Raw genomic sequence first — 17,176 nt, forward strand, 5'->3', positions numbered from 1 at the left:
CATATTTTTAGTCCTCTCGTCCACAAGAATTTCTCCCAGCAATGACCTCAAATGCCAGGACATTGACTCAATTTTTCAAAATTTTCTCAGATTGCTCAGTGTTATTGGCACAATCATCATATAAAGTAAAGTAAAGGAAAGTAAATCAGGAGTTTACTGACGGACAGACGAGCGGAGAGGAGGAAAGACGCAGACGAGAGAAAAGCAGAGACCATCGGATGGGCTCGCCCGAGTTCAGCCACTGCCTTGAATGCTGGATTTAAGATAGTTATGTACTGTCCTGATATGATCCTGTCGTAGTCTAGTTCCCGATGTAGTTTAGTTCATGTTGTATCTATGTTAACTGTTTGATATTCTGTTCCGATGTAAATAAATGATATATTTAATAAACTGATCTCTGTTATCACTAAGATAGTGTTACAGTTGGTTATATTTACTTAATATTTACAGATCAATTTTTTGAGCTGAGATATGCAATAACCCACCATGATTAGTTGTTTCATTGGCTGTGGTAATGTCCGGCTTATAAACGAGCATTTCTTAGAAGATGTTTTACAGTCTCAGAGATAGAACTAAATTACCTTGCACTATCAAGCAAATAAAACAGACTACTAGAAAGACGGAAACACAAGACCGAAACAAGGTTTACTTAACAAAGAAATATACTGTAAGAAACAAGAGACACACGAGTTCAAAATGGACTATAAGACAGAAGACATACGCAATGTAAGACACAATGCACAAGGTTTTAAAATGGAATGTAAGACACAAGAAAGACAAAAGTGGACTGTAGAAAGAAGACGTAAGGACCCAGCATGAACTGTAGACATAAGACGTAAATAAAAGGTATTAAGATGTCGAAAGCAACATAATTGAAACAATTAACATAGAATCCAAATTAACTAACCCGATTCAAAATCTACTTAAGCTTCAAATATTCGTCTTTAATAAATACCGAAAGTCAAAAGAGATTCCCTGTGAAAATATTCTTGAAAGGATTCCCAACAAAGCTAGAAAGTTACCAAGGTACAGTTCTTCGAATGTACTGACATCATTTCAACATATTTGATTTTGGTGATTCTTATCATCACCGATGTAATCATGCAGTTGAAAAACATTACGAAAGTATCCCAATACAACAGATCTAAATGAGTCATCAAATTCAGTCCACAAGAGATGGAATAGCTCGCACATATGTATGATTTTCCCCGATATGAATAAAATCTCGACTTTGAAAGCACTACACACTTTAGAAATAACACCATTCATTTATTACCAGTGTATTTTAGAAATAACACCATTTATTTATTACCAGTGTATTTTATAAATAACATCATTCATTTATTACCAGTGCTTATTACCAATGTATTTTAGAAATAACATCATTCATTTATTACCAGTGTATTTTAGAAATATATTGAAGACGGATACACGTCATGCAGTGTGCGATGAGAAACTTTTCCCAGAAAGTGGAGTTTCCACCTACTGTTCGTCGAATTCCATTTGTCAAGGTTCTGCTATTTTCCAAGTGGGTATATACCAAGTGGGTATTTGATCGTTCAAAGGAACTTTCAAATTATCGCTCATCCGTCCCGCCCCGCCGTCTTTGATCGAATGCTTTAGGAATGGTTAGAGCTGACGGGGATGTTTATCTATTTAGACCACTTTACTAGACAATACTAATAAAAAAGACAAAAATACATCAAAAGTGCAACCTATGCTCAGCAAAATAAGATGATGCTTAATTAAATGAAAGCAACACTAAAGGTACAAAATATAATATTTTCTGATAAATGCGCACAGGTGTGGTACCCTGTCTATGTCACGAATTCCATCACAAACACGTCCATGACACAGCATTAAAAATGTAGTTTTTTTTATTATAAATTTCCAGACTGAAAGACCTTCAATGGGATCAGTGACAGGTGTCCATTATCTTTGAATTTAGTTTGATCCGTTTTCTTATCTTTAAAGAAAAAAAATATAAAAGAAGGATTGTGGGCTAATCTAGTTACTGAAGTTTCTAACAGTCAGGTACGTACATGTAAGCTCTATAAAAGAATCTGAAAATTTAAACATCTGCCTTGTTTACCTATCTGTAATATACATTTTTTTCAGTAAATTGTCACGAGCTGATATACCGACTAAATATTAATTGTCTTGTCTTAACACAATAGTTGGAATCAATGTGATGTAAAAAAAATTATTGTACGATATTTAAAATAGTAAAATCTATTAGGCGGGCCTTTGAAAATGTAAATGTTTGGAAAATAAGTTATTCGAACATCAATCAGACAGCCATTGAGATGGATGGAACCTGTGGGGAAATTAAAATGTATCAAAAACTGTCCGTCGGTATTCCCCTTGATAGAGAAAGAGCAAGACACGATAATTAATTATTTGTGAAACCAAAAGACACAGGCTAAATTTCATAATCTGCCAACCTCTAATATTACCTAAACAAGAGTTAGAGTGTAGGGTATAAAACATGGTCAGATTCAGAAACCATTTTATTTACAATATACATATATTTATACCCTTTATTATTTTAGATATCAAAATGAAAGTAGCTATCGTCCTCCTTGTTCTCTTGCCATTGGCTTACTGCAACCCAATATCTGATCTACTCCACACATTACAAAAGGGTAAGGTTATTCATCTGAACTGTCCATTTTCATTTTATTTACCGAATTAAATGAGATTTAAGGCCAGCAAAAGGCTAATCATAGTTCTCCAAACAAAAGTATCTGTCAACAGATAATCGGCGATAAAAGGTCACTGAATTCTATACCTGGTATTATCGCAGTACCGAATCGTAGTTTATCCACCATAAGTTACTTAGCAATAAGTTAGTGTTCTAATTTGTGTTCATTTTAAATTATTTTGATCATTCATATTTTCAGATATTCATCTTGATGTAATCAAGGAAAATGTTAACAAAATTGCTGCTCAAATCGGAAGTGACGGTACTGAAGCTCAATGTGAAACCGAATGTCATAAAATCGCCACCCAAGCCATCCTTGATTCTGGCTGCGCTTTCTTCTGTAAAGGGTAAGTTAAATATTAAGGACTAAATGTTAAGATGGTGCTACTTGATTCTGTCTGTGCATTCTTCTGTAAAGGCTAAGTTTGATGCTTGCTACGGTCTAAACGTTAAGATCACGATTCGAATCTTCTAGTTACTGTCTGATAAGTGATTTAACAATAACATTTTCAGGGGGCAAATATGACCTATAATGTGATTCCGGTTCTAATTTCATAAATGATTTGAAAGAAGCATTAACTGTCCCCCCCCCCACCCCACAATGAAAAAATAAATATTACGTAATAAAGTCAGTCAAGACTTTTTAATACCAGCGGAAACATTGATCAAAGAATCCAGATGATGAAAACATTCATATTTTTAAATCTATTTTGACGTAATTGATGCGTTTGTTGTTTTACGAGTTAATCAGTTTTCTACCGTAAATGTTGAATATCCATACTTCGTTCTTTGTTCATTAGAAATTTAGTTATAAATCTAACCATGAAGAATACTTTTAAGATGTCCATGTACCGATCAAGCTCCATTTACTAGGATGAGTAGTTTGTTAAGACTATATTTTATATTCTTTCTTGGTTTCCTTTTCAGATTTCAATCCTTGGTTGGCCACTTCCATCTTGGTTAAATGAAATAAATAGTTGAACGAAAATATATTGTTGTGTATAATTTGTTTAATGAAATAAATAGTTGAAAGAAAATATATTGTTGTGTACAATTGTTTTAAAATAAAGTGGGTAAGACGCCGACTCGCTTGTCTAGAGGTCGCGTGTTTAATCCCTGCATTGGCCAAGAAAGTTCATCGGGATTTTCCGGCGTGGCTTTCCCTTGTTAGTGGCGCCGAACGGATGGTCTGACAAGGACAGCTGTCTAGTTGTTCAGATGGAACTAAAGACTGAGGTTCCGTGTATACATTGACGTGCGCGTTAGGGAGAGAGGGAGAGATGGGGTTAACGTTCACTCGACATAAACTAGGTCATTTCGGGACTAACATGTGGTTCAGTTTTATTTCAATAATTCGCTTGCTTTTAGGGGTCTTTAGCAGCGGGAGGAAACCGGGGGACCCTGAGAAAACCAACGGAGTTGGACAGGTGACCTTACTCCTTATCACGTACAACCGGGGAATCGAAACTACGTGAGTTCACTCAATGACGGACCTTATGACGCAACGCGCACGCACTAACCATTCGGTCATCCACCACCCCGACGAGTTACAGATAAATAATATATTGTGCAGTATTATCTTTGTTACGGAAAAAAATACATTGCCCCTATAAATCTAATAATTTAACACTTTATTTATAGTCTCACAGATGCATAAATTATTTAATATATTGTACAGTATATAAAGACTACAAGTAAACTTTTTGTTTCGGTTATTTTTCCAGTCTCAAATAGTTCTACGTATTTAGAGCTTGCAACAACGTAACTTCTCAACTCACCAATGCGGCAACTAACTACAGTGTTTTACATTTCACACTCTTTCGGTGTCGGTTAGTTGCGGCTGGAGTGAGTTTAATAGATAGAACCAGCGGCTGCCAGGCAGGATACGCCCACATTTTCGAGTGATGGATAGAGAACAAGCTAAAAAGAAAGTGATTTTTTCTACAATCAAGGGCCATAATTCATGAAATTACAATTCAATATGCGCAAATATCGAAAGGAACCGAGATCTTTGGGTTATAAACTTACATTTCAAGTTTCAACAAAATCGGATAAAAATTGTGACCTCTATAGTGTCCACAACTTTGATATACCATATTTTTACGCTACTTCAGTTTTGGGCCGATTTTCACGAAATTCGAACTCAGTCGTCCTTAGGGTGTAACGGCGATATAATAATACGTTTTTTTAAATCGGATAAAAATTATGACCTCTATAGGGTTCACAAGCTAAAAACGCGATTTTTCGTACAATCAGGGGCCATAATTCAGAAAGTTACGTTTCGATATGCGCGAATATCGAAAGGAACCGAGATCTTTGGGTTATAAACTTATATTTCAAGTTTCGTCAAAATAGGATTAAAATTGTGACCCATATAGGGTCCACAACCTTGATATACCATATTTTTACGCTATTTGAGAACGAAGGGCGGCCATTTTGTCTGTCAGTTTTGGATCGATTTTCACGAAATTCGAAATTAGCCGTCCTTAGGGTGTAACGGTGATATAATAATACGTTTTTTTTTAAATCGGATAAAAATTATGACCTCTATAGGGCCCACAAGCTAAAAACGCGATTTTTCGTACAATCAGGGGCCATAATTCAGGAAGTTACGGTCCGATATGCGGGAATATCGAAATGAACCAAGATCTTTGGGTTATAAACTTACATTTCAAGTTTGAACAAAATCGAATAAAAATTGTGACCTCTATAGGGTCTACAACCTTGATATAAAATATTTTTACGCTATTTGAGAACGAAGGGCGGCCATTTTGTCTGTCAATTTTGGGCTGAATTTCACGAAATTCGAACTCAGCCGTCCTTAGGGTTTAACGGTGATATAATAATACGGGTTTTTAAATCGGATGAAAATTATGACCTCTATAGGGTCCACAAGCTAAAAACGCGATTTTTCGTACAATCAGGGGCCATAATTCAGGAAGTTACGTTCCGATATGCTCGAATATCGAAATGAACCGAGATCTTTGGGTTATAAGCATACATTTCAAGTTTAAACCAAATCGGATAAAAATTTCGTATAATCAGGGGCCATAATTCAGGAAGTTACGTTCCGATATGCTCGAATATCGAAATAAACCGAGATCTTTGGGTTATAAGCATACATTTCAAGTTTAAACCAAATCGGATAAAAATTGTGACCTCTACAGTGTTCACAAGCTAAAAACGTGATTTTTCGTACAATCAGGGGCCATAATCCATGATGTTACAGTCCGATACATGCCAATATCGAAAGGAACCGAGATCTTAGGGTGATAAACCTATATTTCAAGTTTCGTTGAAATCGGATAAAAATTGTGACCTGTAGACTGTTCACAAACAATTGTGGACGGACGGATAGGGGCGACGACAATATACGTCCACATGAAAATGTGGGCGTATAAAAAGGGCGAGAGAGAGAGAAATGGGGTTTAAAGTCCACTCGACACAAACTAGGTCATTTCGGGACTAACATATGGTTTAATTTTATTTACATAATTCGCTTGCGCGTAGGGGTCTTTAGCAGTGGGAGGAAACCGGAGGACCCGGAGAAAACCCACGAGGTTGGACAGGCGACCCTACTCCTTGCCACGTACAACCGGGGATTCGAAACCACGCTAGTCGACTCAATGACAGACTTTAATGAAGTTCGTAACTACGTATTTTTAAAAGAGTAACGTATAAAGAAGAATATTTTTTCATGGCTTCATTGACAAATAAGGGAATGAATATTGTCATGTGAATGTTTGTTGCCTGTACTGCACTAACTTTTCCCATGTGATTAGAACCGAAAAAGGCTAAACAAGAGAAATTAGATTAGTAATTAGCAAAACGGTGTCAATGTTATACACTGGTCAGCCCTTAGTCCGGACTTAAACCCGATTGAACATCTTTGGAATGAAATTCAGAGGAGATTTAATAACTTCGTACCGAGACCAAACACGGCCGATTGTTTGCGTCAGGTTTTTCTGAGAGTGTGGTTCCAGGTGCCAATGGCGTTCATCAATATACCTTTGGTTATATACCTTTTAACTGGGTCTACACACACGAGATCATTACTATATATGGCATTTACAAGTTATCTTAATCGGGGTCAATAGGTTCACTGCATCTAAATAATAGTTCGTATTTTATAAAATAGAAAATTAAGCACTTTGTAACAAGAGCTCATCATGATTTTTGAAAATAATCTACTGCGTCTAAAGATATGCACTTCAATCCATCCCAAAATTCAACTAAAAATATTGTAGATACTAGTAGTACTACATGTATATAACTTTTATTTTTAGAAAACGGAACGTTACATATACACAAAGGTCATGTTTCAGTAATAATAATATTATTATTTAGTAAAACGCATTAATACTGAATTATAGTTGTCATGGCGACGTTGTCGGACAAAGTACTCTATAACTTTCATCAAACTGAACGATCATCTGGGTGCATAGAACTTATTGACCTAAGCTGCTTTTGATAATATATTATATTGACTTTTCAACTCGTATATACTTCTGTTAAGGCACGAGCGGAGAGGGGGGAAGACGCAGACTAGAGAAAAGCAGAGATCGGCGGATGGGCTCGCCCGAGTTCAGCCGTTGTCTTAGCAGAGGGGCGGAATGCTGGATTCAAGATAGTTATGTACCGTCCTGATATGTTCCTGTCGTAGTCTAGTTCCCGATGTAGTTTAGTTCATGTTGTATCTATGTTAACTGTTTGATATTCTGTTCCGATGTAAATAAATCATATATTTAATAAACTGATCTCTGTTATCACTAAGATAGTGTTACAGTTGGTTATATTTACTTAATATTTACAGATCAAGGTTTTGAGCTGAGATATGCAATAACCCACTGTAGTTAATTGTTTCATTGGCTGTGGTAATGTCCAGCGTATAAACGAGCATTTCTTAGAAGATGTTTTACTGTCTTGGAGATTTCTTCTGGTAGTATAGGGTCCAACACGACCGCGGTTAGTAAATTCATAACTAAATTACCTTGCACTATCAAACAAATAAAACGGACTACCACTAGAAAGACGAAAGGGTTTAAAATTCACTGTAAACACAAGACCAAAACAAGGATTACTCAACAAAGAAATATACTGTAAGAAACAAAAGAGACACACGAGTTCAAAATGGACTATAAGACAGTAGACATACGCAATGGCTCAAGATGGACTGTAAGACACAATGCATAAGGTATTATAATCGAATGTAAGACACAAGAAAGACAAAAGTGGACTGTAGAAACAAGACGTAAGGACCCAGCATGAACTGTAGACATAAGAGAGAGAAAGGGAAAATGGGGTTTAACGTCCACTCGACACAAACTAGGTCATTTCGGGACTAACATATGGTTCAATTTTATTTCAATAATTCGCTTGCGCGTAGGGGTCTTTAACAGTGGGAAGAAACCGGAGGAGAAAACCCACGGGGTTGGACAGGCGATCTTACTCCTTGACACGTACAACCGGGGAATCGAAACTACGCCAGTTGACTCAATGACAGACCTTATGATACAACGCGCACGCGCTAATCGTTCGCCCCCCCCCCCTAGCACGTAAAAGATCTCTTGCCATTTGGAATTCGATATAACAGTAGGCTGTAGCGCCACTGCCCGGGCAAAATTTCCTTCATAGCACACCGTATTGCGTATGCCCGTGGGTGGATGAACCAGTCGAATTACAACTGCCAAGGGGTCTTTTGCGTGCAAGCCAATATATACATCCGAGCGACTAGACAGATGTCCTTGTCAGGCTCTCCGTTCTGTACCCCACGTCGGAAAATCCCGATGAACTTTCTCGGCCAATGCAGGAATCGAACATGCGACCTTCAGGCTAGCGAGCCAGTGTCTTACCCACTTAGCCACCGTGCCTCCCTACCTCTAAAGACCATTACATATAAAGAATAACCAAAACACAAGACTAATCTTTCTCTCTTATTAAAGCGGGGCGATATCGGATAATATACCCATAATAATCTCCTACGAATTAGATACTCTTAAACCATTGGCTATCTTCTGGTAATAGCATATTTATTGCTACCACCAAGATTCACCAATGGAAAAATCGGGCGAAACTGTTTACCGGACGAAAAGTAAAACTAATCGAATAAGCGACACGTTCGTTCCATGTCGTGAATTGCCAAGGCGACAAAATATACCTTCGAAAGAGATGGCGAAAAGTTCAGTATATCGCCAATGGGTTTTGGAACTCATGGAGAAAGAGTTACCTCCAGAATCTCCAAGAAATCCAGGAATGGTCAAGAAGTCATGAGAATCTACAAGTCAACGATATCGTGAGTATCAAGTCTGATAATGAACCAAGAAATCACTGGGATTTGGCTAGATGTGTATCCTGAAGAAGATGGCTTACCGCTTAGTACGTAAAGTTAAGTTAGAGATGACTGATTTATTATTAGATCGTTATTGTAAAAGAGTTAAGCCAGTCCAGTATTTCGAATAACCTGTTCATAAATTGGTACTATTGCTGATGAAACTTAAGACCAAGAAAAAAAAAACATCGCGACGCCTTGATATAACCATTGGTGTAAATGAAAGTGAATTAAGACTGTTAATTTAAATAAGTTTATTTCAAGAGATGTTGAACATTTTCAATATGATAAATCATAGGCAATGATTCAAAGTAATCTCAACGTTATTTTCTTTCTTTTTACGTTTTAGCGTGAAATTCAGAGACTTTTGAGTTTTTAAATGATATTATAGAATGGTCAGATGAATTCTAGTGTAAACTGTTACCCCAGTTTATAGGAGCCATGTAACAATTGGAGCTATCTGTCTTTGGTTATCTATTCTAGTTGTGTAGTCAATCCTTAATTATACCACAAAATGGAAGAATAGCTGCGGAAGATATATAAATTTCAAGAATAGTATTATAGAGTCTACCACAAAGTTTTACGTACTCATTAATATCACCCAACGACTATCAACTTCCCTATTCAAATTGTTATAATTATTAGGATTTATACTTCTCAAGTTCAATATAATTTTTATAAACATTAAACACTGGTTGTAGAGTGCCGCACGCAAGCCAGAATTTCCGCCATTCCAAGTTTAACTCACAACAGCGTCACATGCGCCTGTAACGTTCAAAATATTTCAAAAATAACATCAAGCTATGACTAAGTACATGTCTAAAGTCAGTTACGTCCATGTTCGTAAGCGAGATTATCAAATAACTGGTCTGATACCTATTGCTAACTCAGGGGCAAATAACTCGTCTGAAACCGATTCTCTTTTAAATATTTATTTATGGTGGGACACCCAACAATGAGATTGTTTGTTGTTTGGACTAGACTAGGGTTTAATGTCTTACCAACGCTTATTTATTCTGTCATTTTGAGACTAACATCGTGAATGTTACATCTATGCTAAGGGGAACCATGAGAGGGAGTGGGCTAATCATTTTCGCAAAATGGGCATGGTGTGTGGGGGGTGAGTATCGGGGTTTGATCATAGGGTGGAGACCAAGGATAGTTGGAAGCGAGGAAAGGTTAGAACAGTGCTTACATCCAATAGACTGCTCGGTACTTATGTGCAGTAGCGATTTGAATTCAGTACAGTCTAACATTATTCAACTCTAACTAGCATTTATTAACTAAATTCCTCTGTCATCCTATTTCATTGAGATTGTTATATAAGTGGCATGCATTAGGTGGTTTTCGTAATCAATTTTTTAATTAGTAACATAGTCAATGTTGAAACACACGAAAGAAATGCAATTGTAACGAAGTTCGTACATCCTTCGATTGTTGCTGGAACATTTTATTTGAAATAACATTCACCCAATACATTCCTCCAGTGCAATATACTGGGACGTGTTATGTTCTTATAAAACGTTTTGGAGTTTTTTTGTTACAGAGATTGAGTCATCTATTTGGATAAAGTTTGATAAGGAACATTAAATTCTGTTATCTTCGGAAATGTTTCCACCATTGGCAATGTGTTTCACCTTACCTCGGTCGTTGGTTGGAACGACTGGTCATTTGATGTGATAACATAATGTCAGACTAGACTCTACTTTTTGCCAGGGCCCATTCCGGCACTCCAGACAAGGATAACATAAAATAAAGTATTAATGTAATGTAATAATTGTAGACACACAATAATCCAAATCTGAAATTACAACACCAAGAGAAGACAAAACTAGCCAGAGTTTCAGTTAGAATGCATCAGAAATTTTCAAACACTTTTAAAGTTTAATTTAAATTTTCTAATATTTAAGAAATGCATTCTAAGTTGTTATACACCAGAATAGCACCGGTACCATTTCTGCTCTTGGCGTGATTAGGGATTGGTTAAAGAACATGAGCAAAATGTACAGCCTTCGTGGCCCATACAGAGAAACACAATCAAAGTTTCACTGACATTATAAGTCAACTACCCAAAGATAGTGAAGTAAGTCCTACAGAATGCGTAAGGCTTATCAATCCATTGTTGACTATAAAAGACATGTGCAGCACTTACACCACCACTGAATCTACAGTCAGGTAAGCGAATGGGCTTAGGGTAACTATGTAGTTACAGAGGAGGGGACAATAGCAGACAAATATTGGATCTGTCAAGGCGTTGGTTGACGTTTTTGGGGGGGTTGTATTTGTCCTAAACGCCGTTTGAGTTCTAACAAACTTTGTTATGGAAGCTTGTTCTGAATAAAGGTCTTGGAGTTTATCTGTAAAATTGAAAAATGAATAACAGTAACAACCGTGATTTAATTAGTTTTGAATTGTGTTCTTCAAACCGCTTCATCATTAGAAAACTTCCAATTTTACGTAATGGGCTCGCGAGGAGATATCTTGTGTCAGACAGGACTAAAATCGTATGTATTTAGGTTCATATTTGACTGGTCGCTGAATAGTTCAACTGATAGCATTAGAATTGATCATTCTTATGATTGATAGGCCTACAAAAATTTTGAAGCTTTTTAATTTGCACATGAATTGAAAAAAACAAAACAATATAAAATCTGCATTATGAAGTACTGTATTTAATATCTAAATCAGATTTATTTCATTAAGTAATTATTATATTTATTCTTTTTTTTCTTTTTTAGATATCAAAATGAAATTAGCCATTGTTGTTCTTGTTCTCTTACCCTTGGTATGTTACTCCAATCCAATTGTTGACATCTTCAACCAACTCAAGAAAGGTACGCTGAGAACATTTAGGACTTTAAGAATAATAATAATTTTAGCAAAAACTATGGTCTTTCAATCGAAAGTCAGAAAGCCTAATAAGCTAGACCTGCAAAGCAGCACTGAACCGACTGTAGGCATAGCTCGCAAATAAGCTATGTCGTATTGTATTGAAGTTATACTAATTGGTTTATCGTATATGTTTATCTCCTTGTTATTTAAAACTATATAAATAGTTTTGTAATTGTTAATTGTGATATATTTGAAAATATGGGAACTACTTTCTCAGACGGAAAATTCATATATTTATATATTAATTATATTCATATTACTTATCTGAAGGCACATTTACGAGAGGATGTTGGGCATTGACATATCCTGGATTGACTTTTGTGTTTTGATTTTTGTAAGGTGTTCGACATTATAGAATTTGTGGATAAAGGGCGTCAAAAGATCGACTCTAGATGCGTTTTACTAAACAGTGTTATTTTTGTGCGAAAGATTCTTTGAAACGTTTATACTTAGCCTTTCTAGTGTTAACTTTACTTTGTTCGGTGATGGGTTTCTAAGATTGCGTCTGTTAATATGTCTTTAAAGCAGTGTAGTTGTCGTGTTTATGACGTCGCACATTACACGTAGACCATGATTACAAATTATCAATCTAAGCTAGGTAACAGCTCTATGTGGTATATAATTTCTACTGCTGTGTCATTATTTGATATTTTATGTTTACTATATACCAGATATCCATCTTGATGTATTGAAAGAAAATGTAAATAAGATTGCCGCTTCTGTTGGAAGCGATGCTACGGAGGCTGAATGCGAGACTGTCTGCAAAAGAGTTGCCACCGCAGAGATCCTCAATTCTGGATGTCCCGTATTCTGTAAAGGGTAAGTATTGTCTTTCAGTCGTGGAAGCATTTGATATCTACATAATACCAAAAAAGAGAAAAGGTAAGGAGATATTGATAGTTGATGGTAGAGAATCGATTGGAGAGAATTGCGTATATAAATTAATCATGACGTGGATACAGAGAAACTGAAAGGTTCGATTACGAGAGTAACTCATACGGTCGATTGTTGGCCTGTCAGGAATAATTAAACCGTTCTTGTCATATGAACTCGCTTAAGTATACAAATAAGAAGCCAAAGTATAAAGCGGTATTGTATATCAAAATACTAAGTTGTTTGAAAATTAAGTAATTCCAATTTTGCACTGAATGGCCCGATAAATACGACTCTTTAATAATTTTGGAAGGGGTAGTTAAGAGGTAAGGAGTCATTCCAGATATAACATGTCATAATTTAACCTATGTGTTCTGTTTTGCAGATTCCAGTATATGGCTAATCACTTTCATATAGTTGGTTAAATTGAATAAATTTTAATTGAAATAACATTTGTTGTTGTTTTTGTGGAGTATGTTGCTGGGATGGGGAGTGGGGAAGGGTGATTTCCACAAAGCTGTCTAAGGGATAAAACCACAGTTCGATGAAATGTCGTTTATTGGCTTTACTACGATTTGAATTGTAGAAATATGTTGACTTTCGACATATTGGCGGGAAGCCATTCATTTTTATAGTCCGGTAAAGATTCACCCTCACCCCACCCCCTAAAAGTAATCTGGAAAGGATTAGGAGAAATTGTGCATTTTGGGTACGCTGTCACCAAATTTTTAGTGCAAAATTGTAAGGCTGGAGTCGATGTGCCATAAGACTCTATTTCATTCATTCATTCGTATAGCTTTGGTATATTATTTCCCGTTAATATGTTGGACATAGGTACGGCTTAATAGAGAGTCAGTCATATACTTGAGTCTTGGGGGCATACAATCTAAGAGTAGGCCCCAAGCACCACCATACTTATGCACGCCACTGCCAATAGATTTAATTAAAAACGAAATGCAACACCAAATAGAATAATAAACAACCAGGTTGATGATAATCTCTTTAGCGGTGTTTCACAAAGATAATGGAAGTATCATGGCCAATCAATTCTCAGATGTTATGAAATATTAAAACTGGAACGATTTGTAATTAATGCGTTTTAACTTGAGTATTATTAGAGACTTTTGGCAAGTGGAATTTTTCCCATTCGCATCGCGTATCCGTATCGTTACGTGATACGTTTCGTTAATGTAGTTTTAGAGTTTGGGCAGATTTTCACACCGCGTACGTATGGGTAGCTGAGATGGGCTTAGTTCTATTACAGCATGATGGCAGTACTAGTCAAGTGCCTAGCCTACAAATTCCTAAAGGGAGTAAAGTCGCTTGACAGTCGATGAGTCATTTAACATTTTAAAAAATTTAGTATCGAATCTTATTAAAAATTCGACTTCGATTGGGCAACAATTTTTGGTTTCACTAATGTATTATTTCAGAAAGTATATACGTCTTTACAGATTTGCAAGGTCCCACCTCCCTAAGTTTAGCACGTAGATCAACCAGCATGCAGACAGACAGGAAAAATATGAAAATTCCGCGAACAGCTCATCAAAAATAATGATTAAATTCCAATCTTTTTCATGGTTAAAATCACATCAAATATACACCTTCGTGTTCTAGGATACACATAGATTCATAAAAACGCTACTGCACAACATTTCAGCGTCTAAAAGAAGCCAAGAATGCGGTAAAAAAAGACGTCGATGTTGTACGGGCCTTTTCCGAGTGAAAGCTGCAGTATCTCACGTATGAGAAATACACACGCACTGATGACGTCACACGCAAAATCGAAATGGATACGCGATACGGTCCAGGAATTTGCGCATTCCAAATCACGTAGCCAATCAAACAACGAATCCGGAATAATAGCAACATTACAACGCCCCATCAACACAGGATTATTGGTGTATCTATGTATAAAATAATGTAATAAAGCAATAGTTACAGGATTATTGGTGTATCTATATATAAAATAGTTGTAACAAAGCAATACCTACAGGATTATTGGTGTATCTATAAATGAAATAATGTAATAAAGGTATAGTTACATTGATAAAAATTGTTTTATTTATTATCTTAAGTATCCTATTACACAATACATTTTAAACATCTGTTCATTTTATTCAACTGAAGCTAAAAACTATACACTTAAAACAAAATCACGATTTGGGGCAATCTGACCCACTCCTCTTGTAGTGGCACGGCCAATTCTATCAGTATTGACGGTTGACGTTGACGTCAACGAACACGTCTCCCAATCATGTCCCAGACATGCTCTATAGAGGAAAGGTCAGGACTCATGGCTGGCCAAGGCATATGGACAATATGGTGACGCTGGCGGAAGTCATTCACGACACAAGCGCGGTGGGCACGGGCATTAACATCTTGAAAGATGAAGCGTCGACCTGCACGTTGAGCAAAGGGCAGAACTATCGGTGCCAGGATGAGGTCACGGTAGTACACACCAGTGACCCTTCCTTGAACAATATGCAAGTCCATTCTGCCAGTCGTGGTGATTCCTCCCCACATCATAACAGACTGTGGTACCGGTTCCACAGTCTGCTGATCACAGACTGTGACACATTAAGCATGTTGGCTACTGCTCGCTGTGGTGTAGAACCCATTTGAAGCCTGCCAATAGCACGTAGACGTTCATCATTTTGAAGACGTCTCATTGCAAATTAAACGTAACACACTAAAGCAAAGATACGCTAAACAGTAAACCTTATGCAAGAACCGATAGGAAATCAAACATGGATAGGATAAACCAGCACGCGGCAGTTTTCATCAACCCTTCCTTGAAGTGTCAAATTTGAAATTAAACCCCTCCCACGTGTTATGGCGCTATTGCGTGTAGCATGTGCAGCTCAGTGGTTCTGTTGGGGCGATAAGTTCTTCATCTGTGAACATACTCTCAAAGCATGTCAAGTGTCCATGACTATTTATCATATCACAACCTGCATAGGTATTTGCATAATTATGGCCCTTGATTGTACGAAAAATTGCGTTTTTAGCTTGTTGTCCCTGTAGAGGTTACAATTTTTATCCGATTTAAAAACACAACGAGTGAATATATCACCGTTACACACTAAGATCTTGGTTCCTTTTGATAATCGCGCATATCCGAACGTAACTTCCTTGATTTTGGCCCCTGTTTGTTCGAAAAATCCCATTTTTAGCTTGTAGATTCTCTAGAGGCAACAATTTTTTTCCGATTTGAAAAACCGTTTAAATATGTCACCATTTCACCCTAATGAAGGTTGAATTCGAATTTCGGGAAAATCGAAGTGAAACTGTCAGACAAAATGGCCGCTCTTTGTACGCAAATTGTGTACAAGTATATAATACGAGGTCACAATTTTTATCCGATTTTGATGAAACTTAAACAGTATCTTTATATCCCAAAGATCTCAGTCCCTTGTGATATTTGCGCATTTCAGACCATCACTTTCTGGATTATGACCCCTGATGGTACAAAAAAATCGCTTTTATTTTTAGCTTGTTCCCTATCCATCTCTTGCAAAGTGAGGGCGCATCTTGCCCGGCAGCCGCTGGAATTTTTTTTTTTTTTTTTTTCGGATCTAACAAGCAATCCATTCTGCGAGCAAAATGAAAGCGTTTGCTTAGCAGTTAAAGAGGTTTTGGATAAAATCGACTACGAATCTACGCCTATTGTAAGAAAACAAAACGTGTCTGACAATATTAATAACAATTTTATAATTATATATAAAAAATCACTAGATGAGATTAAAACAAAAAACATTTTTATTTACTACGATTAGATTCTAAAAGTTAACCATTATCAATAAGTAAACGGGAAGAAGCGAATAGTTTTAATTTAGAAGAAAGTGAAATCTCATGTGTCTTCAATTTGGTCTATAAAACCAGCATTAACAGTAACATCAGGTTATAGAACTTCCAATGTAAATACCGCCATAAAATTATATTTACAAACGACCTTTTATTTAAAATCCAATTAAAAGAATCTTCTTTGTGCGATTTTTGCTATTCAAATATATAGAAACCACAGAACACATTTATATATATTGCAATTACGCACAAATAATATGGAATGGTTTGCATAAAATATGTTCAACTAAAGACATTTCAGTACAATTACAAACATTCATTTTGCTTTTTTGAAAGAAACAGGTTCTAAATCATATCGTGAATTCTTATTTATAAATCATTTCATATTTTGAACAAAATATTACCTCTATAAATCGAAAATAGAAAATATTAGTCCTACAATTATTAATTATCGAAACTACTTGAAAGAAAAAATGAATTAAATGAAACTTTAGTAAATTAATGAGATTATACAACATGAATATTATGCATACCTTTCTAGGATTCCTTTCATACCTCTAGCTATTTTTTGT

At 36.2% G+C, this 17,176-nt stretch overlaps 1 long non-coding RNA gene across 1 annotated transcript; it reads left to right on the forward strand.

Moving 5' to 3' along the window:
- The first annotated feature begins 2,550 nt into the window (after positions 1–2,550).
- LOC130014225 (uncharacterized) lies at positions 2,551–3,688 on the forward strand. Its single transcript, XR_008789181.1, has 3 exons — positions 2,551–2,645; positions 2,904–3,051; positions 3,632–3,688. It is a non-coding gene; the product is annotated as an uncharacterized LOC130014225 (long non-coding RNA).
- The last annotated feature ends 13,488 nt before the right edge of the window (positions 3,689–17,176 follow it).

The sequence above is a fragment of the Patella vulgata genome, chromosome 9 (genome assembly GCF_932274485.2).
Source record: "Patella vulgata chromosome 9, xgPatVulg1.2, whole genome shotgun sequence".
NCBI classification, from domain to species: Eukaryota; Metazoa; Mollusca; class Gastropoda; family Patellidae; genus Patella; species Patella vulgata.